General features: G+C 47.3%; 1 protein-coding gene and 1 pseudogene across 1 annotated transcript in view; one reads left to right on the top strand and one right to left on the bottom strand.

Moving 5' to 3' along the window:
- TESC (tescalcin) overlaps positions 1-25,503 on the bottom strand; it is a 43,459-nt gene that overhangs the window by 15,948 nt on the left and 2,008 nt on the right. The window lies entirely within an intron of this gene.
- Positions 17,081-17,177, top strand: LOC134410914 (U2 spliceosomal RNA; annotated as a pseudogene).

The following is a 25,503-nucleotide window of genomic DNA, read 5'->3' as shown; positions in this document are numbered from 1 at the left end:
TTCCCTTTTCAATTAAAAATCACCTGGTCACTATCGTCACTATCTGAAGGAGCCCATTTTGAATGCGAAAAGATCCCAGACTGTGGGCTTGTGATAAGAAAGCGGGGTGGTGGTGGTGTTCCCCCTAATGTAGGGAACCTCTATAACTTGATGAATAATAGCCGATAAAAGCTTGTACACAGGAGACCAATATGCACAGCACGCATGGTATAGCATCCAACGGGTATTAAAAGCTCTCCATCCCTTTGGAGAGAGGCTCTTGTGTCATATCTAGTGCCATTTAACCAGTGTGAGATGCCACCTGTGAATCACGTTCAGATCTGCTCCTCTTCCCCAGGCTGATACTGTTTTCATACGTGGTTTATGAACGATACCATTATTATTATTATTGTTGTTGTTGTTGTTGTTGTTGTTGTTGTTGTTGTTATTTATTTATTTATTTATATAGCACCATCAATGTACATGGTGCTGTACAGAGTAAAACAATAAATAGCAAGACCCTGCCGCATAGGCTTACATTCTAATAAAATCATAATAAAACAATAAGGAGGGGAAGAGAATGCACCAAACAGGCAGTATAAAAGTCAGAGCAAAATCAAGTTTTAAAAGCTTTAGGAAAAAGAAAAGTTTTTAGCTGAGCTTTAAAAGCTGCGATTGAACTTGTAGTTCTCAAATGTTCTGGAAGAGCGTTCCAGGCGTAAGGGGCAGCAGAAGAAAATGGACGAAGCCGAGCAAGGGAAGGAGAGACCCTTGGGCAGGCGAGAAACATGGCATCAGAGGAGTGAAGAGCACGAGCGGGGCAATAGTGTGAGATGAGAGAGGAAAGATAGGAAGGAGCTAGACAGTGAAAAGCTTTGTAGGTTGACAGGAGAAGTTTATATTGGATTCTGAAGTTGACCCACAACGTTTTCCTACCTGAAGAAGAGCAAGTGGTATCTCCCCTTATCCAACACGCAAAGTCAAGGGTCACAGTATCCAGGCTGGGCACCTGCTGAAGGCCCAGAACCTAACAGGGCCCCACTGACAAGATCCCCTAGAATTATTCCTCTTCTTCACTACTGCAACCTGCTTGTTCACCTGCCTCTTGCTATGGCCCAGGCAACGGTAGTGATGAGAAGGAGGACCAGTAGACATTCACTGCCCACTGGATCCCTGGCTCTCTGCCTGTCAAGGAACTAAGCAGCTGCAGTGATGAGAAAGAGGAGGAGGAGCTGGTGACCATGGGGGTGAGAAGATAGACTCACTGAAGGAGGGGGGCATTGAGGAGGTCTCGCTCAAGGCCCCGCCAAAAGCCTGTACACTTTTTAAAGCCAAGAACTGTATCGCAAAATTCAGAGAAGCGGAAAAACCAAAGGATAACCTTATTAATCCAAGAAGTGCAATTCTAGCCTTAAAAATGCAGACTGAACAAAATCCTTGAGCATCCCTGGTGGACATATGTGCAAATGACAGAGATACATCCAATCACCCAATCATGCTGGGAGTTAGAATTCAACACATCTAGGCAACGCCGGTCCAACCCTAGCTTTCCTTTTGCTTTATCTACTGGCAGTAGATGATTTTAAAAAATCTGACCTCGGGTCTGCATGTGAAAATTGGCACCTCTAGGGAGGTTTTCCAAATCCCCTTTCTGCCACCATATCCACAGCCGAATAACTCCCTGGCCATCTGCCTCCTTGTTTTCCCAGCCTCTTTCTCAGCACATAGGTTCTTTCTTTCCCTAGCGAACTTTTCACAGAAACAACGTCGCACAACTGAGAGTTAGAATGTCCCTGAGCATTCTCTGTGATGTCACAGCAGCTCAGCCAATGACAAGACGCAGATCGCAAGCAATCTCTTACAGCCCGACACCAAAAGAATGCGGTTGGCTTGCAATGAGGACGACTCGTGGTTCATTCATTCCATTTCGTGTATTTCTTTTAGAAAGAAGGAACCTGTCAAGAGATTGTTAGCACATCTCCTACATAACGTGTCATTTGGCCCTGATACAAAACGCTGGGAAGAAACAGTTTGTTCTGGAAAATCCGAAGCTGCTAATTTGCATTCCGGGGGAAGCTCTCAAGTTGGTGCCAATGGAGGACTTCCCTTGAAATGCAAATGGCAGCTCCAAAGTAGTGGTTTTTGCCTGGACTGTGATGGAGAAGGAAGACGAACACTCCTTTCTTGCCCATGCCCAGGATCCCAGAGGCTGCTCAAACTCTCTCTTGCTGCGGCTGCTGCTACTTACATAACAGAAGATGTGCATGTCAATTGCATTCATGAAATTGACATCATGTCTAATTTGGCCCTTTGTCTGGGCTGCAGCCAGGGGGAAAGGGCGGGATAGAGGGGCGCCTCTGGCCCACAGCCCTGACCTTCAACACTCTCAGTGTATACCAAGTTCCCCCAACTTGGTGCCCTCAAAATGTGTTGGAGTTCAACTCCCATTGTCCCCAGCCAGTATAACCAGGGACGATGGGACCTGTATTCCAACACATTTGGAAGGCACCAGGTTGGGGAAGACTGATGTGTATGTACACACACACACCCCTAGCATTTCTTGTACTACCTTTGAGTTAACTCAATCAGTGCCGAAACATATCCCCCCCTCTGACTGGAAAGCCGTGTCGACTGGTGCAATTCACCCTTGTCCTGCTGCAGTTCTCCAGATATAGATCTTACCTCTCTGAAGCTGCAATCAAGCTCTCTAGGGTTGAAAAACAAAAACAGGATTGAATGACTACTGGATGGAAAGGCTCATCAGAGCCGATGACAACGTGCCCTCGCTCAGGTGTCAATCTAGTCTCTTGGATTCTCTTTACTATATTGTTTAGAGTTATTGATTTCTGCCGGGGGTGGGTGAGTGGGTTGGGCTCCCTTTGCTCTGCTGTTAGCAAATTAGTGACACAAATGGGGCCTGCAACAAAATGTTGCAGCATGGAGTGTTCCGATTGAGCTGGCCACACCCCTTTTCAGAAGATTCGTTTCCATTCCCCATGTTTTCAGTATCTTCCCCTGTTCCCAATCACACAAAGCATTCTATGACCACCAGGCATGCTCAGTCTTCACTGGGCAGTTTTGGGGTTCCTCCTCCCCCCACCCCATAAAATTTTGTTACACTTCCGCAAGCAATGTAAATGTAACAATTAAATGTAATAATAATAACAACAAAATTCCTGGAGTTCCTCTCTGCCACCTGATACTTGTCTTCTCGTGCAACCAGGATGATCAGGGGTCTGGAAACAAAGCCCTATGAGTAGAGACTGAAAGAACTGGGCATGATTAGCCTGGAGAAGAGAAGATGGAGACGAGACATGATAGCACTCTTCAAATACCACCTTATCGGTGGTGGGCCCTGCCTTTGGAATGCTCTTGCCAAGGTCCTGCCTGGTTAAATGTATTTTTGGCCCCAGGTGAAACTCTTGTCAAGAGGGGAGACATGATAGCACTCTTCAAATACTTGAAAGGTTGTCACACAGAGGAGGTCCAGGATCTCTTCTCAATCATCCCAGAGTGCAGGACACGGAATAACGGGCTCAAGTGACAGGAAGCCAGATTGTGGCTGGACGTCAGGAAAAACTTCCTGACTTTTGGAGCAGTACGACAATGGAACCAATGACTTAGGGTGGTTGTGGGCTCTCCCACACTAGAGGCCTTCAAGAGGCAACTGGACAACCACCTGTCAGGTATGCTTTAAGGTGGATTTCTGCATTGAGCAGGGTGTTGGACTCGATGGCCTTGTAGGCCCCTTCCAACTCTGCTATTCTATGATTTTATGAAAGATGGTCAGGTGTCATTTTGGCTACATAAAGCTAGACATTCAGAGAATGCCATTAGCACAGATGATCACAGGATTGAAAAACGTCAAGTTGAACCTCCTAGCTGACAAAAGCCTAAATCCCCCTTCATTACAAATCCCAGCTCCCCCTCTCATCCTCAATTCTTGCTTCCAGACACAGCCTAATAAGCAAGAATGTACGAACAGCTCATTAAATGAATCCTGAGGTTGTGCTTGCATTCCTCCCTCTCTTTCTCTTGGTGTGTGTACAAGAAACACACACACACACACAGCCTGTTCGTTTTGGCCTCAGCTGATAAGGTGATAACTGCTTTGTCAATATTGGGGTGGATATTTACTAGGTTCTAACCTGTAACTGGTACAGGTCCAGCTAATACAGATGGGAGCGCCTGGTGATATCAAATTCCAAGAAAACACCCACCCACCTAGCGACACAAGGAGGCACTCAATCCTCCATCACTGCCATGGATTTAGTCCCAATGCCTTCTTCTAAGACTAGATAGGTTCTCAGGGCTCAGGAAAGAATGAAGGCTCAGTCAGATCAGTTTGTGACTAGGATGCTCACTGATGAATTCCCAAATAAGAAAGAAAGAAGAAAAGGACACGTATCACCAAAACCAGAGGACGGATTTGCATATAATTTGCTAATTTATAGGTGTAGAAGCAGATTTAGAAATAATTACTGTAATTTACACAGAAATCTCACCGTGGTGGGGAAGGTGGTGACCAGATGACTGCCCGTTTAGTCTGCTGTCCAGGTTCGGACTATTGCTGGGCAACATTTCTTAGAGGACTTTACATAAAGGACCAATAAAGGATGGCCCTCTGTAGGCCTTTCAACAGAGGACTGTCCTCTGTAGAAGAGGACACCTGGCCACCCTACGTCCTTCCCATCAACCACACACACACACACACACACACACACACACACACACACACACACACACACGTCCTCTTCAAGGCCAGCTAACAACCAATGATGTTTTCAGAGGATCAATGTGGCTCATGAGATAATGCCATCCTGTTGAGCACCCATCGTCCATCTACGGCAAAAAGCTATAAATGCGTTGCCACTCCCTATAACCCGAATAAACCACAAAGAAGCTTGCTTCAGGGCCAAATGAGACATTCCCCATTCGTTGGCCTTTGGTGTGTTGTTGCTATTCTTGTTTTGGTTAATAGAAGGCATGGAGGGGGGATCCAAACTGGGACTTGGATAGAGGGTAGCAGGGTTAAGAACACAAGAAGAGCCCTACTGGATCAGACCAAGGGTCCATCTAGTCCAGCACTCTGTTCCCACAGTGGCCAACCAGCTGTCGACGGGAAACCCACAAGCAGGACATCAGTGCAACAGCACCCTCCTCACACCCATGTCCCTGAGCAACTGGTGTACATAGGCATAGAGCCTCTAATACTGAAGGTAGCTCATGGCCACAAGGACTAGTAGCCTTCTCCTCCAGGAATTTGTTCAACCCCCTTTTAAAGCCATCTGAAGTGGTGGCCATCACTACTTCTTATGGAAGTGTGAAGAAGTCCTTCCTTTGATCTGTCCTGACTCTCCCAACAATCAACTTCATGGGGGGGGACCCCATTGGATAGCAGTATTAGGAGAAAAACGTCTCCCTGTCCACTTTATCCACATTGTACATAATTTTTTACACTTCTGGTTTCTCCTTACTTGCCTTTCATAGCTTACTTGTCTTTCATCCATTTGCTCCTTGGCTTCCAGGGGACAGTAAAGACCCTAAGTTCGCTGGAGCGTTTCTTTGTTTTGTTATTATGCTTTGCTTCTGCACCCAGGACACCCACACATACACACAGAGAGACCATAGGACCCTTTCAGAACACTGGAACCTCATTCGGTTACAGATGCTCCAAATTCCAACCCGCAACCTTTAAGCAGTAATGCTATTTTAAACACAATGCTAATTTGGCTACAGTTCCGTCGCTCCCGTTTTTCACAAAACCTGAAAAAACAATTCTCCGGCTTCTTGCTTCCCTGCGAGCGGCTGACTTTTGACATTCTCACTGGCTGACATCATTATTGTCATGGAAACTTAGGGACTAGCAAACCTTTAAACATCTGGAAGTTTAATTTAGTTTTCTTTCTATTTTGCTTTAAAAATAAATAAATCCTCTTATAAACTATCCTAACATCCTTAATACTACAAACAGGAAATCTGCACCTTGTCCTCTTCTGTGGTTTATTTCAAGGAGTGATGTCTCTGTGTGGGGGTGGGGAGGGGGGAATGGAATAGACAGGGTTGTGGGAGGCTGAACTCCGAGTGAATTTAGGTCAGTCGAGGCTGATGGCTCCAATTTCAGCGGGACTGTGAATCCATCTTGGATTTCAGTAAGAACCAGCCAGAACTCTAATGGAGGTCTCCAAAGTGCTGAAAGCCCCCAAATGGGCTCAGTACCCGAGACAGCTCTTTTAGAGTTCGGTCTAGTTCTGACTAAAACCTGGAATGGATTCACAGCCTCGTTGAAATGGGAGCCCCCCCCCCCCCCATCCTCCAATGATTTAGGTTCGGCTTTCTCTGAACCTCCACAAAGTGATACAGCTAATCGCTGGACTGTAGGACCAAAGTCCATGTCTCAAATAACAAGCCAGAATGTGACTGGTGTTAGATCTATGGTCAACAGGCCCCTAACGAGAGCAATGAGGATGATCAAGGGTCTGGAAACAAAGCCCTATGAGGAGAGAATGAAAGAACTGGGCATGTTTAGTCTGGAGAAGAGGAGACTGAGGGGAGACATGATAGCACTCTTCAAATGCTTGAAAGGTTGTCACACAGAGGAGGGCCAAGATCTCTTCCTGTTCCTCCCAGAGTGCAGGACACGGAATAATGGGCTCAATTGACAGTACACTACCCGTACACTGCGCTCAACATCTAAGGTCCTCCTCCAAGTGCCTACTCCGAGGGAAGCTCAGAGGATGGCAACAAGGGAGAGGGCCTTTTCGGTGGTGGCCCCCTGACTGTAGAATGATCTCCCCGATGAGGGTCGCCTGGCGCCAACGTTGTTATCTTTTCGGCGCCAGGTCAAGACTTTTCTCTTTTCCCAGGCATTTTAACAGCATTTAACATTATTTATTATTATTATTATTTATTTATATAGCACCATCAATGTACATGGTGCTGTACAGATAACACAGTAAATAGCAAGACCCTGCCGCATAGGCTTACAATCTTTTTTAATGGACCCCAGAATTGTTGTTTTTAAATGGATACTGTTGTTTTTATACTGTTTTTTATGTTTTGATGGTTTTAAAATTTTGTATACTTTTAATGTTTACTATTTTTAATTGTTGTAAACCTCCCAGAGAGCTTCGGCTGTGGGGCGGTATATAAATGTAATAAATAAGCCAGATTCCGGCTGGACATTAGGAAAAACATCCTGAATGTTAGAGCGGTATGACAATGGAACCAATGACCTAGGGAGATCGTGGGCTCTCCCACCCTAGAGGCCTTCAAGAGGCAGCTGGACAGCCATCTGTCAGTGATGCTTTAAGGTGGATTCCTTCAATGGGCAGGGGATTGGACTCGATGGCCTTGTAGGCCCCTTCCAACTCTACTAATCTATGATTCTATGAACCAGCACTTAAGGTGGCATAGGGATGCTGGAGCTTGCAGGGACTGACACTTCTCCCCTGCAACATCTTTTCTTCTTTTTTAAAAACAATTTTTTTTATGATCAGGGCTGGCCAGCTGACCATGTTAATGGCCATAGACGCCCATTTTATTTATTTTACTATTAATATAGAAAACCTTCTCTAATGCAAAATGGTGTTTATTCCTATGCATGTTTAGACAGAAAAAAAGTCCGAAAACTCCCTGCATTCCCCAGAATCCTACTCATGTTTATTCGAAAGTAGGGCCCAGGTAACCCGGTAGAGGCTTGTAGAATAACACCAGGAACATCTAACTCAAATAAGAACAGCTAGTTCAGAAACATGTAATACCTTACAATGGAATTAAAGAACAGTTCGTTCAGCAGCATGTAATTCCTTACAAAGAAGTTAAACTGTTCATTACAACACCTAAATAAATCATATTTTTAATTACCGCTTCATCTCACTTTCAAAGCATGCAGAGGGGGAATTTTCCAGGCTTACCTAAGTATAAGGCAACTGTGATCTTGGTGTGTGTGTGTGTGTGTGGATCTATGGGGTGGGATAATGAGTGGGGTCATTGGGGTAGGAAAGAGTTTAAGCTCTGCTGTTTGGAGGGATAAGCAGTTACCACTGATTTTTCTTTTAATGTCATAATTTTTCCTTCTGTGCTAAAGGGACGCTCTCCTGCTTTAAACGGAAATATTACAAATCATGAAAGCCTGGAGAATTTTTAAAAAAGATATCCATGGGGCAGGTCAGTGCTCTTGCAATCCCAGCTGGCCCCATATAAGAACATAAGAACAGCCCTGCTGGATCAGACCAAGGGTCCATCTAGTCAAACACTCAGTGGCCAACCGGCTGTTGACTAAGAACTCACAAGCAGGACACGGTGCAACAGCACTCTCCCACCCATGTCCCCCAGAAACTGGTGCATATAGGCTTATTGCCTCTGATCCTGGACGTAGCATAGAGCCATCAGGACTAGGAGGGGATCTACACGTCATACTGAAGGCGCTTGCGTGCGCCTCCAGTGCACCCCCAAAGCGATCGTGTAGATCCTGCCGAAGAGACGGAGGAAGAGGCGGAGGAGGAGGAGGCTGGGGAACCGGCTGCGTCCTTGTCGCCGTCGCCCTCCTGCTGCCGGGGTAAGAGCCACCCAGGTCAGAGAGCTCGGCTTCTGCGTCCGCTGAGCTCTCCGACCTGGGTGGCTCTTTCCCCGGCAGCAGGAGGCCGGCAGGGAGGCGGGCGGCGGCGGCGGCAAGGACGCGGCTGGATTCCCCAGCCGCCTCGTCCTCTGTCTCTTCGGCAGGATCTACACGATCGTTTTCGGGGCGCACTGGAGGCGCACGCAAGCACCTTCAGTACGACGTGTAGATCCCCTCCCGTAGCCATTGATAGCCTTCTCTTCCAGGAATTTATCCAAGCCCCTTTTCAAGCCATCCAAATGGGTGGCGTTCACTACATCTCGTGGTAGTGAATTCCACAGTTTAACTCTGCGCTGTGTGAAGAAGCCCTTCCTTTTATTTGTCCTGAATCTCCCACCCATCAGCTTCATGGGATGACCGCACTGAGTCCTAGTGTTCTGGGAGAGGGAGGAAAATGTCTCCCTATCCACATTCTCCACAACAGGCATAATTCTGTACACTAGGGTGACCCTTTGAAAAGGAGGACAGGGCTCCTGTACCTTTAACAGTTGTATTGAAAAGGAAATGTCAGCAGGTGTCATTTGTATATATGGGGAACCTGGGGAAATTTCACCTTCATCACAACAGTTAAAGCTGCAGGTGCCCTGGGGGGATTCCACACGTCGTACTGAGGGCGCTTCCATGCGCCCCCAGTGCGCACCCAAAGCGATCGTGTAGCTTTCTGTTTGAAGAGGAAGAGGTGTCCTTGCCACTGCCACCCACCTACCTCCTCGCCGGCCGGGTTGGAGAGCTCGGCCGAAGAAGGCAGGGTGGAGAGCTTCTCTCCACCCCGCCTTCTTCCGCCGAGCTCTCCAACCCGGCCGGCGAGGAGGTAGGTGGGTGGCAGTGGCAAGGACGCCTCTTCCTCGTCTCTTCCAGGCAAGCTACACGATCACTTTGGGTGCACACTGGTGGCGCATGGAAGCACCCTCAGTACGACGTGTGGAATCCCCCCTGGTCACTCTAGTATAGCTCTTGCAGCTTTAACTGCTGTGATGAAGAGGGAATTTCACCATATATACAAATGACACCTGCTGAAATTCCCTTTTCTATGCAACTGTTAAAGATACAAGAGCCCTGTCCTCCTTTTCATATGGTCACCCTACTGTACACCTCTATCATGTCTCCCCTTAGCCTCCTTTTTTCCATACTGAACAATCCCAGCTGTTGTAACCTTCCCTCCTAGGGGAGATGCGCCAGCCCCTTGATCACAAGGAAGAGGAGGATGAAGAGTAATAGCAGCTGGTAACAATAGCGGTGAGAAGGGAGATTCACCGAGGGAGGGGTCCCATGGAGGGTGTCTTCCCAAAGCCACCCCAAAGCCTAGAGCTACCTGTGATCTAGGGGAACCAATGCCCTGATCTCCTTGGAGAAAGGGTGGAAAGGAAAGCCATAAAAGGCGTTGTTTATGGCCTTTTAAATTTACTGCTCTTTTTAAAACGCAATGAATAACGTTGGGATGCAGGAGATGGATCTGGGGAATTGCTTCCCACCAGCGAGAACACAGCAGTCAGCCCCTGCTGCTTTCCTTCCTCCGTCTCTGCACAGCACCCCATCCTGCTTGGTCTTTCAACCATCTGCTTGTCATCCGGAGGAAGATGTGACAAGGCAGTGGGCAGAGCGCATGCTGAAACTGTTTGCTGTAGAGCAAAAAGGGGGCGGGATCTCCTGCAGCTCAAGGGTCCAATCGGAGAAGCTCTCTGGTGGTGGGTGGGGCCAAAATACCAGCGTATTTTAGAATGGGGAATGGACATGTGCAGAAAACAGTGGGGGCTGGTGACTCCTATTTTGGTGGGGATAAAATCCATTCTGTTTTTCACTCAGAACCAGACAGAGCTATCCAAGGTGCTCAACCCTAGCCCCCAAAATAGGTTCAGCAGCTTGGATAGCTCCTTTAGAGCTCTGGATGGTTCTGAGTGAAATCCACGGCCCCACCAAAATCGGAGCCACCAACCTCCACTGGCAAACCACTTCAAACAGCACCAAAGGATTGGCGTTGCAGGGAAAGTGTTGCAGACAGTAAAAGGCGGCTGGTGGCCATCAGGCAGGGTTAGACTGGAAATCCAACCGGAGGTTTTGTAGCCCTGCTGCAGAGAAAAGCATGTGGGCCGGATCTAAGAGGACACCCCCCCACACACACACGAATGAGCAATGGCCTGCCATTTAAGGAGCACTCATTCAAGGTAGCCAGAGTGCTGGTTCATGTGCTGAAGGCATCCATGTTGCATAAGGAACCAGGGTGGCTTAACGTCTCCATCACCGTTGTCATGCCCAGGTAGGGTGACCCTATGAAAAGGAGGACAGGGCTTCTGTATCTTTAACAGTTGTAGAAAAGGGGATTTCAGTGGGTGTCGTTTACATGCATGCAGCACCTGGTGAAATTCCCTCTTCATCGCAAGAGTTAAAGCCGCAGGAGCCCTGCCCTCTTTTGTATCTGTTCATGCTCAGCAAGGCTCCTGTGGCTTTAACTGTTGCAATGAAGAGGGAATTTCACCAGGTGCTGCATGCATACAAATGACACCTGCTGAATTTCCCTTTTCAGTACAACTGTTAAAGATACAGAAGCCCTGTCCTCCTTTTCATAGGGTCACCCTATGCCACAGGCTAGAGAAAATGCTGCAGAATTTGGTATTGGCCGTTTAATGGCAAGAATCTGGGGGTTATGGGGTATTCTTCGATTTTGTAAGAAGTTCCTAACCCCAATGGATATATATATATTATATTTTGCAGTGGGAAAGCATGACTTGAGATATATTTATGCTACTATAAAGGTGAGCTGAGCCACTGCTGTGCTCCTCATAGCAAGGTGTTGGGCGCAAAGTCACCCGTATCCTCCCTTCCTCTCTGCACAAGTTCTATAGATCTTTCTTTCCTCCTTCATCCCACCTTGGATCAGGCAACAAGGAAACGTCACACCTCCATCTTGGCAACCAGAGCTGGCTCCAGGTTTTCGAAGGCAGTCAAGGCAGTCTCCTTGGGGCCCCTAATTCCGGAAGTCTACCTTCGCACCACCACAGTCACCAGCTGTGATTGCTCCTCGCCTTCCTTCTCATGATGGCTGCCACTTGCTTGCCTGACAGGCAAAGAGCCCGGGAGCAAGGAGGCCGCGGCGTCTGCTCTGCTGCTCCCCCTTCTCACCACCACCGTTGTCTGGGTCAGAGCGAGAGGCAAGTGAGCAAGCAAATTGCAATGGTGAAGAGGAGGAACAGCCCGGGGGCTCTTGTCCGTGGGAGCCCAGCAGATGCCTGGCCATGCCGACCCTTGACACCGGCCCGGTTTCCTCTAATTTGTGAGAAAAGGCAGCCGGCCAAGTCTCTTCTGAACATGCAAAGCGCAGACACTTACAGCTGCAGCCAAACGGGCTCTTGACTTAACCCAAATTGCAAAGATGGTGTTTATATTCGCGACGGAATGTTTGGTCCCTCCGGATGATGGGGTTTGGAAAGCCAAGGCACGTCCCAACTGAAGCATTTCTGGGCTGCTGACATTTCAGTTCACGTGCCAAAGGATGCCTATAAATCCATACTCACTTAGCTGCAACCTAGCAATCACGTAGTTAACAATTAGGTAATGCAATACCTGTTAATTAGGCAGGGCAACTAATTGGCAGGCTAAAAGAACGCAAGAAGAACACGGGTCCATCAAAACCTGTCACTTGGGATCCTCAGCTTTCCACCTGGTCAGCCTCACCCCTTCATGCCCCGGGGACGAGAAGCCTTCTCCACGTCCGCCACCCTCTCCGCTCATCTGGTTTTGGAGATACAACATTGCTCCCCTGCACGCTTGCTTCTGTGCCCATGTGACGCCTGCTCAACTTGTACCACCGTAAAGCAACAGATTCCCCCCATAAATTCAGACGCCACCATTCCTCTCTTCCCGAAGAAACTTAACTTGTAAAGCAGGGTTGTGGAACCTGTGGCCCTTCAGATTTGACTACAAGCCCCATCATCCCTGATCATTGGCCATGCCGGCTGGGGTTGCTGGAAATTGGAGTCCAGCAGCATCTGGAGAGCCATCAGCTCTCTTAACAAGGCTATGACGATCATATAGTTGCTTGGAAATGGGTAACACAGGGCCAGCACCAGAAGGGTAGCGTTATTGGGCCCGTGCCAAGGCCCACGCTTCAGTAAGGGGACTCTGCTGCCACACCCTCGCACCTCCTGGTCCTGCAACTTTTGCCTCTTCACCTGCCCCTCTCAGAGTGAGCAGTGAAAGGAGCAAGGTGAAGGAGGAGAAGGCGACCAGTGGCTACTAGTCCTGATGGCTATGTGCTACCTCCAGTATCAGAGGCACCAGTTGCTGGGGAACATGGGCACTTGTGTCCTGCTTGTGGGTTTGTCCAGGTTGGCTGCTGTGTAAACAGAATGCTGGACTAGATGGACCCTTCTTACGTTCTTATGCTCTTAAGGAGAAATGAAGCCTTGTCTGACCACCCCCATCTCATCTTCTCCGACAGGTGGTGCCTAGAGGGAGAGGCAGGCACATGGAGCATGGCAAGACAGAGCAACAAGGTGGACGTGGCCTTGCTCAGGCGGGGATGCTTCACTGAGAAGATCTTGCTCAAGGATCGCCCAGAACCTTGAACCGTCAGTGCAAACAGCAGGAGTAATTGGAAAGAGGCACGGAGCAGCAATGAGGCCACACTCCATAACCTCGGGCAATCTCTACCAACCATTCCCTCAACGGACCTCTCGTATACATTTCTTGGCTTTTCTCTGCAGTCATGGGGGCTAGGAACTTAACAGAAAAGAAAGGCAGATATCCTGAAGACACCCATTTCTATGGCAGGGACCAGCTTCCATTCACAGAGGCAGATTTTTCTCCCCATATGGCCAGCAATTTCATGCAGACCTCTGTCTAATTTCAAAACTTCAGATCGTCGGCAAGTGTCCCTTGGTCCTGTGTATCCAAATAGTCCTGATTTATGTTTGTGAGATAGAGGTACATTATTCACATTTGGTGTGTGTGTGTATGTGTGTGTGGGGGGAGACGGGTTGGACAATACTCAAGGTATTAAAGTTACTACAGGTTATGAAACACAGTTAATTCCTAAACTGCTATTGTGGGGATTTAAAAAGGCCAGGGTCAGGAAGGAACATCCCGTAATGGCAACGTGCATGTCTCGTCTGGCAGGCCTAACCAGGAGAATTTTAAACCTAAGAAGTTTAAGATGTTGTGATTGTTATTTTAATATTGAATCGGTTTTACAAGCTCTTTTAACCAGTTTTATGTATTGTATTGTTGTATTCAATGTTGTTCCCTGCCTTCATCCAGAAGGAGAGGCAGGTAAGAATTATTATTATCATTATTACTACAATATTATTATTATTATTATTATTATTATTATTATTATTATTATTATTATTATTATTATTATTGGCAGCTCCTACGCATTGGCAAAGGCACAGAAATCACCACCCACAGCCACGTGGGTTCAATGGAGAAGGAAGATCTGGAACTTGATCCTGATGAATAGGAACCCAGTTCATACACAACTATGGAAAGGAAGAAACATCTCGAAGCAAACTTAACCACCCTGAACAAACCACGGGTTCTCAGGAAAAATAAGCCTCGCTGCACGCTTAACGAGACACCCCGTGGGAAACGCACTGCATTCAGACAACACAGTACCCTTCGGGACAACAACAAAGGACGGTTCAAGGACAACCACCCACACTCAAACACTGAGTGTGGGTTAGCAGGTTGTGTGAATCCAGCTAGGAAGTCTACCTTCTCGTTGCCATGGTCACCAGCTGTTCTTGCTCCTCATCCTCTTCCTCATCATGGGTACCGCTTTCTTGCTTGGCAGGCAGAGAACCAGGGAGCAAGGAGGCCGTGGTGTTTCCTTCTCCTCCTTCTCACCACCACTGTTCACTGGGCCAGAGAAAGAGGCAGGGGAACAAGCAGGTTGCATTGGTGAAGAGGAGCAGGCTTTTATCTCTGGGCCCCTACTGGGATGTGGGCCCTTGGAGGACCCCAACCATGTCAACCCCTGATGCCAGACCTCCTAACTATCGTCTGGGAAAGCTGGAACACTCCCTACTCAGTCCAGGTTAGTTTATGGAAGGAAGTCATTGGATTTTGACCAACAACAGCCTAAGAAAGAACTCGCTATTTAAAGTCCGTAGCTTTGTTTTGGCTTCTTTCTGAAGCGCTGCCATCACCTTGCCTCAGCAAATATGCTTCGTTCCCAGAGGAGAAAAGGATTAAAATAAACATCTTTTTTATCCCCCCAAAACGCTGAGCATGCCATCCTTTCAAAAGAAAAGGGTCAACCATGCGCCCAGATCAGTGTTTCAAGGCAGGGGTGGGAAGATGTCAGGGTTGCAGGATCGACTTTGTCCCCCCCCCCCCAAGACTCATCAACTGGAGCTGGGAGCAAAAGACGTACCCTTAAAATTAAAGAATTCAGAGCCCAAGAATGTGTTGTTGATTTGTACCTGAATTGAACAGCGTTCATGGTCCTCCCATGCAAACATCAGCTCCTGGTTACCCCCCATCCTTTCACCTTTCAGCAGTATAATTAGGGAAGGGGGAAATATTTTGTTGCTCATATTGTTATGCAATTGGAAGTAAAAAATCCCTGCTGATTTCCTACAAAGGACTCAGAGATCTACCCAAAACAACAAAGAGTCCTGCGGCACCTTAAAGACTAACAGCTTTATTCTGGGTAAATTTCTGTGGATGCTGTCCGTTTCATCAGATGCGTAGAGTGTTAACCTCAACTTGGCAGATTTGAGGTTAGCCTAGATCTGCCAATTTGAGGTCGACACTTTGCACATCTGATGAAGAGGACAGGGCCCATGAAAGTTTAAACCAGATTAGATCTGCTAGTCTTTAAACTGCCACAAGACACTGTTTGTTTTTGCTGCAACAGACTGGCCCCTTTCAGAAGACACCTTAAACCACAGCTTTAATAAGCCAGAAAACAGGACTGTGTTCAGAAGACACCTAAAACCACAGCTTTAACCATGGGGACGAAGGCAAAAAGTCTTATTCAACGTGGTTAAAGCCATGGTTTAAGGTGTCTTCAGAACATGGCCTGGCTTAACCACTATGCTTAAAGCCATGGTTTAAGGTGTCTTCAGAACATGGTCTGGCTTAACCACTGTGATTAAAGCCATGGTTTAAGGTGTCTTCAGAACATGGTCTGGCTTTCTGGCTTAACCACCATGGTTAAAGCCATGGTTTAAGGTGTCTTCTGAATGAGGCCACTAACAGATACTGGAGATCTACCAGTATATCTACCAATAATTCTACCCTACCTTCTGCCCACCCCTGTGCAGATCTTGGATCTCAATTCTGCGATGAAACCAAAAGGAAATACAGCGATTAACAGCCTTGGGTTGAAAAGCTCACCACTGCATGAGGAACGAGTTCATAATCTGCTCATAATCAGCTGCCAGCAGCTTCTAAACACTTTTGGTAGGCAACTCTATGAGTAACACATTGGCGGTAGTCCAACATGGACATTACCGAGGCACAGGTAACTGTGGCAAGATCTCCCTCCCGTCTCCACCCCCGTTCAGGAAAGTTTGCAAACTTTGTACCAACTGAAGCTTCTGAACTGTGCTTTCAGTCACAGATGCTGATGGGACCTCCATGAATAAAGCTGGACCTAAAGCAAAAGCGGGCAACTGGTTTGGCCTACAACATCTGGAAGGCCGCTAGTTAACCACCCCGATCTAAAGGGATCTCCCAGCTCGACAACTTACCCACAAGGTTTAAGAGTAACCACAGAAGAGCCCTGCTGGATCAGACCAAGGCTCCATCTAGTCCAGCACTCTGTTCACACAGTGGCCAAACAGACATGGTGCAATAGCACCCTCCCACCCATGTTCCCCAGCAACTGGTGCACACAGGCTTACTGCTTCTGCAAAAGATAGAACAAAACCTGGCCTAGCAAAATCTCCTTTGCACTCAAAATCATCTCCAATAATATCTCAGGTCAACTTCATCATAAGAACATAAGTGCCCTGCTGGATCAGACCAAGTGTCAATCTAGTCCAGCACTCTGTTCACACAGTGGACAACCAGCTGTTGGCCGGGGACCCACAAAGCAGGACATGGTGCAACAGCAGCCTCCTGCCCATGTTCCCCAGTATATAGGCATTGTGCCTCTGATACTGGGGGCACTGGGATGGCACAAAATAGAAAGATTTTGTCCCATCGGGTCCCCACATTGGTAATGTGTTTGCTTCACTAGTCCCTCCTTGAAATTCCACACAGGAGGACACTGACTTCGTTTACCAACCTTATCAACAATTAATTAATTTATTTTCCCCAAGAGAAAGAATTGTTTATGCTCCCCCCACCCCACCCTCACAGACATCCTTCTTTGGCTTTGAATTTGACTCCTGTGGAAATTGGATCACCAACAGGAAGGCAAATCTATTGAATTCATAATGAAATGGCATTTACACGACACAGGCCAGATCAATTTGTGCACAGCACTTTTTGCCAGCTGACGAAAGGAAAAACAACAACAATGCTATCAACCTCATCGCTTCTCGGCCTTTTGGCTAAGATCAAGTGTAGTATCAACCTCTCTTTCCCTCATTAAACAGGCGCTCACCTGCAAAAACAACCAGAACCCCAAAGCCGTTCACAGCTCAGGAATTACAGCGGAGAGTCTGGGTTGACACAAGATTCCTAATCCCTGACCAGAAACTGTATATAGAAGAGGGACAGAATTTAAAGGAACAATGGAATTTGCTACCACAAGACGTACTGGTGGCCACCAATTGGGGTGGTTTTAAAAAGGGGTGGATAAATTCCTGGAGGAGAAGGCTACCCATGGCTACTAGTCCTGATGGTGATGTGCTACCTCCGATATCCGAGGCAGTAAGCCTGTGTGCACCAGTTGCTGGGGAACATGGGTGGGAGGGTGCTGTTGCACCATGTCCTGCTTTATTGGTCCATGGTCAACAGCTGGTTGGCTACTGTGGCCACAGCTAGACCTAAGTTTTATCCTGGGATCATCCAGGGTTCGCTCCTGCCTGAGCACTGGATTCCCTGTGTGTTCACCTAGATCAGCCTTCCTCAACCTGGGGCGCTCCAGATGTGTTGGACTGCATCTCCCGGAATGCCCCAGCCAGCAGCTGGCTGGGGCATTCTGGGAGTTGTAGTCCAACACATCTGGAGCGCCCCAGGTTGAGGAAGGCTGACCTAGATGAACAGATTTGACCCCTGGACAATCCAGGGATAAACCTTAGGTCTACCTATGGCCTGTGTGAACAGAGTGCTGGACTAGATGGACCCTCAGTCTGATCCAGCATGGCGCTTCTTACGTTCTTAAGAGATAGGGCATTTTCAGTAGTGGCATCCTGGTTCTGGAATGCCCCAGTTTCTGGGGAACATGGGAGGTAGGGTATTGTTGCGCTCGTGTTCTCCATGGTTTCGCCATAACCAAAAAGATTATGAAAGAAAAAAGGATAGTGTAGAGTTGGAAGAAGGGCTGAAAGGAGCAACTCAGATGATCAAGGGGAGCAACTCCTCTATGCGGAAAGGTTACAATATCGGGAACGGTATAGCTTAGGAAAAAGGCGAGTAAAGGGACTTGCAGTAAATTGGCAGGAGTTTGTAGGGTGGGGTGGAAATTGAGAGATTCTGGTGGGAGGGTGGGCATTAAAAAGAAAGCGTCAGTAGGCAGTAGGAGTGGGGGAGGGAGGAAGAAGAAAGGGATAAGAAAAGTGGGAGATCAGGGAGGAAGGGGGAAAAGAAAAGTGGGAATTTAGGTGACGGGTAAAGAAAAGAAAAGTAGAAGTCCAGGCTAGGGGGAGAGGAGAATTGGGAGTCCGGGTGAAGAGGGGCAAGAAAATGTCAGTCCAGGCAAGGGGTGTGTGTGTGTGTGTGGGGAGAAAATGGGAGTCCAGGTGAGGGTGGGGGTGCAAGGGAAGTCAGAATCCTGGAAGAAGATACCTACAGGCCAAAATGACAAATGCTACCCTGGGTCTGGGGGGGGGGGGAGTTGCCCTGCGATGACATATCAGGAATGTAGAAGCGTTTGTGATGCACTGAATGGCGCTGGTGCGTTTGTGAATGAGAAGAGAAACCTTGACCGCTTGCTTCACAACTATACACGTGGCTGTCTAAAGGGAGGGCGGGGCGTGAGACCAGCAGTTGTGGGTCTAAACTTACCTAGCTCTACCACTGGCCAACGTGGAGTGCATGTAATAATAATAATAATAATAATAATAATAATAATAATAATAATATATTTCTTACCCGCCTCTCCGATTGTATCAAGGCAGGGAAGAACAGCAATAATAAAGTACTGATTAAAACATAGCATACACTGTTAAAAACATCCTAAAAGTGTCCTAAAAGCATCCTAAGAGTATCCTAAAATTCTACTGGATAGGCCTGCCGGAAGAGATCAGTCTAGATAGCTTTCTTGAACTCTAAAAGACTGTGTAACCACATCTCCCTCCCACATAGAACGTCCAATCTTATGTTTTGCTTTCTTCCTTTTCCCCAGTAGAATTGCATCAATCTTAAAAAATAAAGAACCTTGTGGCATCTTAAGGACTAAGAGATTTATTTTGGCATAAGCTTCCATGGACTAGAGCCTGCTTCATCAGATGTGCCAAGTACATTAGATTTATGCATCTATATCGAAGCAGTCTCTAATCCATGACAGCTGAGGCCAGAATGGAAAAAGCTTTTAAGTTCTACTGCGGCTGTTTGGTGCTGGTTATATCTTGCCTTCTTTGGGTGCCTCTGATGCTTTGAGAGAGCCCTATGGTGGCAGCGGTGGGATACATGAACGAGAACGAAGTATTTTTACACAAAACAAATAGGAGTTTGTTTGGAGAAGCAGTTAGAGCAGGTATGGGAAACGTCTTTCAGCCCCAGGGCTGAATTCAAGTTTGGATAAACTTGGTGTGTGTGTGTGTGTGTGTTCCAGTGGTGGGTGGGGCTTAAGCAAAAAGGGAGGGTTTCTAGTCCTGATGGCTAAGTGCAACCTCCATTATTAGAGGCAGTAAGCCTCTATACACCAGTTGCTGGGGAACATGGGTGGGAGGGTGCTGGTGCACCATGTCCTGCTTTGTTGGTCCCTGGTCAACAGCTGGTTGGCCACTGTGGGAACAGAGTGCTGGACTAGATGGACCCTTGGTCTGATCCAGCAGGGCTCTTCTCATGTTCTTTTCAAGCACCTGAGAATGTATTCCTTTAACTGTTTTGGGGCACATAAGTGCCTTCCCCTCTTGCGATGTCCTTGCAGCTAGAGTTAAAACAACGGACAGTCAGAACGTCTTGCTGCCCAAGGAATGAGCAGCCAGGAGGTGCAGAACTCCCTTCTACTACACCAGACTGGCTCTCCTCCTTGCCGCAGGAGGAGATGGAGCGATATTCTGTTTCCATTTGCGACCTGCCCCCTAATGACTTCAGGGCAGAGCAGGCAATAATTTAAAAGAAGCACTGATGAGATCTAAGGGGGAAAAAGACAGGCTCATGAAAGCGCCATCGTCTGCTCTCTCTCATACACACACACACACACACACACACACACACACACACACACGGGGCTGTTCTCGTAAATGGAAATTGCCTAAGCCATTAAAAAAGAAGAGCCAGTTTGACTTTTAAAGGCTGATAAGCTTCCACTTGCATGAACTCCTGGGAGGTCAAGCTCCTTTTACAGCTTTCCAAGATACCTAGGAGGAATGCGTTGCTGTTTTTTTCCTTCTTCTTCCCCTTATCTCCATTTTACAGAAGTGGAAAGACAAGTTGAGTCACTCACATATATTTCCCAATGTGGTTTGTCCGATAGATGTGTTGACAGGAAAAGCTCTGTTACGTTCCCCCCTTTTTGATAAGATGGTTCCTGTAAGGCAGCCCAGAATTACTGGGGTTGGCAAAACTAACCTATCCAAAAATACTCTCCATCCCCGCCCCCCCCCCCAATGACTGTCTCAGGCACAAATGCTAGCGTGACGAGAGCACGGCTGCAAATCAATTGTGATCAAAGCTTAAGTGGGCTCGAATCCCCTTTCATGGGATGCACCTATGCCCAGGGGTGTAGTCGTAAATGTTGAAGTGCGGACGCTCATTATGACAGTCCCCATAGCCACGCCCACAGGGGGAGGGGCCATAGCTCAGCGGTAGGGCACGGCCTCTACATGCAGAATCTTTCCTGAAGGAGATTCTCTGCCAGTCAGTGTCGACAACACTGGACTAGATAGACCAATGGTCTGAGTCAATATTAGGCATACGTGAGGCCAAATAAAATAAAATAAAATGCAAGGAGCTGTTCTGATCCATATCAACAAACCAGTTCTAGTATTTTTCATTTCTGCCAGAAGCAGGTCTCTTATGTAGCTAATAGGGCTGAACTGCCCATTCAAGTCCCAAATACTTTGCATTGCAACAGGAAACAATACATAGTTGACCGGGAATTTCATCCCACCCACCCCTTTCCCAGCTACTTTGAGAATTGCAGCTAAGTTCAGAAGGAGAGCAGGGAAGATGGAGGGTGTGTGTGACAGATGGCGCTGGCATCCCTGCTAATTGAAAAGCACCCGCGCAATGCTGTCAGCATCCCTGAAGCCCTGCCTCTGCTACCCCACAGCTGATGCAACTTTGTTAGTTATATTTGTTAGTCTTTAACATGGTTGTTTGTTTCCTGCAGAAAAGAGTTGCACAGTATGGGGGCTACCACCGAAAAGGACCAAGGAGAGACGTGTTCAAACATGATGAGGTTCAAAAAGATTTCAGAATAGTGTTGAGAGCAGTGCAGGGGTGGACAAGGGGTAAGCCAGGTTGAGCAGGATCGGCAAAAGGCCCGATGCCCTAGCTGTGCTACTCTTTCTGCTTTGCATAGAGTATCCAAGAAGATCAGATACAGGCCAGATCTACACCTTGAGCACCTTCAGATGGGGAAAAATCATGTTCCCTTACCTTAGCTCTGCTTCCTGCATCTCTTCCGCTTCTGCAATGAGCTGTAATTACACGAGGAAGAGAGCAGTGACCACGTGGCCTGTACAGCCTCAATGCAGTTGAATGGGACAGCGCCCTCTAGTGCACAGTTTATAGTGCAACTTTGCCTGCACACGGCAGGAAAACCGGACAAATACCGATTTATGCCAGAAGAGCTGGGTTTTCCAAGGTTTCATTTTTAGCGCTAGAATGGGAAAATGGAGTGGGAGATGTACAGGGGGCTTATGGCATCGTCGGAACAACCTGTGAACATCCGTGAGTGGTCAGTAACGAGTGTGCCATAAAACGCTCGTTTAAAGAAGCTCCTTTTGGCAAATCATTATGAATGTGGAATAAAAAGCAGGATATAACGCTATGAAAGCGGTATATGGAATGTGGGTTGTGCCTCAAGAGTTATCAGTACACTTCAATCCTGCTATAAAGTAGTAGTGTAGATTTAGCCACAGTCTAAGAAAATGTTCAGTTTGCATGTCCTGTCTTTTCTTAATTTGGGGAGGGGGGACTGAGGGTCCTGTGCCTGTGATCTCCCCAAATCCTGGAGCCAGGATGGGGGGTGGGTCATGTATGGAGAGGTCAGGAATACGATCAGTATGTTACAAATAAAAATAAATAAAACAAATCTACTGAAAGCAGCAAATCTAAAAAACAAAACAGCAACTGAGAAGAGAAGACAGATTTGATTTAAAGGTATTTACCTTTTCAGCTTATGGTTCACAGTGCTTTAAAAATCAAAATGAACATGGTACATTTTTTAAAAAAAATACCCTCCCCCACCCCCCTACACCCGGGCAAAAGGGTAATTAGATTCCCGAAAGACAACAGCATCACCAAGGAGCAACAGTACAACTAAGAACAAAAGCAGGCCAGGCAAACCGGTAATTAAATTCCCCAAAGCCAATGGAAAGAAAACGGTTTTCGCTCGGCTGCAGAAGGGTCATTAGGGAGGCGGCTGTTTGAACTTCCCTTGGAAAGTGAACTCCTAGAGTAGCCATGTTTGACGTATCTCGCAGCAAGACAAACACACCCTGCAGCAACACCTTAAAGACTGACGCTGCAACAATCCTAAATGCAAGAGGGAGTGCGCTACTTGTTGATAGCGAACCCATTCTCCAAGTGACAGTCCGTAGTTAGCCAAAACAGTGCACAAGAGGGAGGTTTGCAGAAGTGCAAAAATCCTGCTAGGAGATGGGAGACACCACCCCCAAAAAAACTCCCCGAGGAGGAGGGAGCTCAGTGGTCAGAGAATGCCAAGTATCTGTTGGGGAGGCGAATGGAAAATGGAATGGAATATCCCAGCACAGGGTGTGGCTGGCTGGCTGGCTGAAACCTTGAACAGGGGTGCTCTAAACATATTACTGCAGGCCAAGTATCTGTTGGGGAGGCAAATGGAAAATGGAATGGAATATCCTAGCACAGGGTGTGGCTAGCTGGCTGGCTGAAACCTTGAACAGGGGTGCTCTAAACACATTACTGCAGGCCAAGTATCTGTTGGGGAGGCGAATGGAAAATGGAATGGAATATTCCAGCAGAGGGTGTGGCTGGCTAAAACCTTGAACAGGGGTGCTCTAAACACATTACTGCAGGCCAAGTATCTGTTGGGGAGGCAAATGGAAAATGGAATGGAATATCCTAGCACAGGGTGTGGCTAGCTGGCTGGCTGAAACCTTGAACAGGGGTGCTCTAAACACATTACTGCAGGCCAAGTATCTGTTGGGGAGGCGAATGGAAAATGGAATGGAATATTCCAGCAGAGGGTGTGGCTGGCTGAAACCCTGAACAGGAGTACTCCAGACATATTACTGCAGGCAGGTCCCACTAGTTTAATGTGTTATTTTCTGCCCTTCAGCTCCAAGGCTTTAAGACCATGTGTGGTATAGTGATTAGAGTGTTGGTCTGGGAGTCGGGAGACCCAGGTTCTAGTCCCCACTCTGCCATGGAAGATCTAAGCGTGACTTGGAGCCAGTCACAGACTCTCAGCCCAACCTACCTCACAGGGTTGTTGTTGTGAGGAGAAAAATGGAAAGGAGGGGGATTATGTATGCTGCCTTGGGTTCCTTATGGAGGAAAAAAGGCAGGATCAAAATGCAATAAATGAATAAATAAAATAATTTTGACAAAAGAACAGAATGCTAACAACAACAAAACAAAAACACAATAAAATGAACTGAGCAGCATAATATATAATGAGGGGTGGGTGAATTGTTACATCAGTTAAAAACAAACCAAAATCATAGAATCATAGAATAGCAGAGTTGGAAGGGGCCTACAAGGCCATCGAGTCTAACCCTAAAGCATCCCTGACAGATGGTTGTCCAGCTGCCTCTTGAAGGCCTCTAGGGTGGGAGAGCCCACAACCTCCCTAGGTCATTGGTTCCATTGTCGTACTGCTCTAACAGTCAGGAAATTTGTCCTGATGTCCAGCCGGAATCTGGCTTCCTGTAACTTCAGCCCATTATTCCGTGTCCTGCACTCTGGGATGATCGAGAAGAGATCCTGGACCTCCTCTGAGTGACAACCTTTCAACTATTTGAAGAGTGCTATCATGCCTCCTCTCTCGACAATAAGAATTTCACCTGGGGCCAAAAATACATTTAACGGGGCAGGACCTTGGCGAGAGCATTCTAAAGGCAGGGGCCACCACCAATAAGGCCCTATTTCAGGCCATTACCTGCCTCACCTCTGACTGATAAACGCACCAAAGGAGGGTACTCAAAGCAGATCTCAGCATCTGGGCAGGCTGCGGTGGGGAAAGGCAGTCCTTCAGGTATACTGACCGTAAGCCATTGTGGAAGTATAAAAGGACGAAATGGCCTAAGTGTAGCCATCTTGGATGACTTACATATGTGACAAGGGGAAAGAATTGAAAGTCCTGATCAGTTATGGTTGAGTGAGAAACGCCTTATTAAGCACATTTTGACCAGAAACAATGGCTTGTAACTGTGATAACTGAAATGTATAAATACTTGCCTAAAAAGTTATACTGGCTGGAGATTGTTCAAGGACAGAGAACATTCCAACTGGCTGCTTCCCTTGCAATTGCAAGTAATAAAGTGTCTCTGACTTGCAACCTAAACCCAGATAGGAAGACTTGTTTTCTTTCCTTCCACATCATGTAGGGCTTTGAAGGTTAAAACAGGCACGTTGAATTGTGCCCAGAGCTGGTCTGGGAGCCGGGGCTGAAGACTGGCCAGGTGAGTTCCCTGGTGCCAGTCAGGTTATCTCCAGGGTTTCAGACAGGAGTCTTTCCTCGGGGTGCCTCAATCTGCCAGGGGTTGAAACAGGGACATCCCTGCATGCTAAGGTGTTCTCCCAGGGAGGTCAAGCCTTTTACCTGAACGCTCAGATACAAAGAGCTGTTTTATATCATTTCAGGCTAATGGGCCATCTGACTCAATGAGGTCGGCAAAATGCTGCCCTCCAGATGTTTTGGTCCACAAGTCCCATAATCCCCAATCATCCCCCATGCTGGCTGGGGCTAATGGGAGTTGTAGGCAAAACATCTGGACATATTACGAATTGCATCATAACTATATGCAAACCTAGTCGAATGCAAGCCATACATACTCCATAAAAAATCTGGCCTTTTCAGCATGAATCAGGGTGATTTATGGCTATTAGTGCTGTGCCAAAAATGTCCCCCTCTTTTTTTTAGCCGTTCTCATTCAATTTGATAGAAAAGAAATTCCTTTCTGAAAGAAATACAAAGGTGAAGAAATTGGGGTGGGGGCGTGGGAAAGTCTCACGGATTGGTTTCTGGATTCTTGGACGTGTCCTTCTTGGCTGAGGAGTATGAGTGACTCTCCAGTCTATCATTGTGCAATCATCTCTCCAGCAGCCGACAACCTCCTCAGCTTCCCACACTTTAAAGCCCAGGGAAAGACATCAGGCAGTAATGCCTCACTCACAGGGCTTCTTCGGATCAGGAAGTGCAGGCAGCCTGGGAGGCTGTAGAGCAATGGAGAGATGTGTAATAAAAAGGAAAA

This window comes from Elgaria multicarinata, chromosome 18, assembly GCF_023053635.1.
Source record: "Elgaria multicarinata webbii isolate HBS135686 ecotype San Diego chromosome 18, rElgMul1.1.pri, whole genome shotgun sequence".
NCBI classification, from domain to species: domain Eukaryota; kingdom Metazoa; phylum Chordata; class Lepidosauria; order Squamata; family Anguidae; genus Elgaria; species Elgaria multicarinata.
Note: the sequence above shows the minus strand (reverse complement) of the source record. Positions and strands in the feature narration are given on the sequence as shown.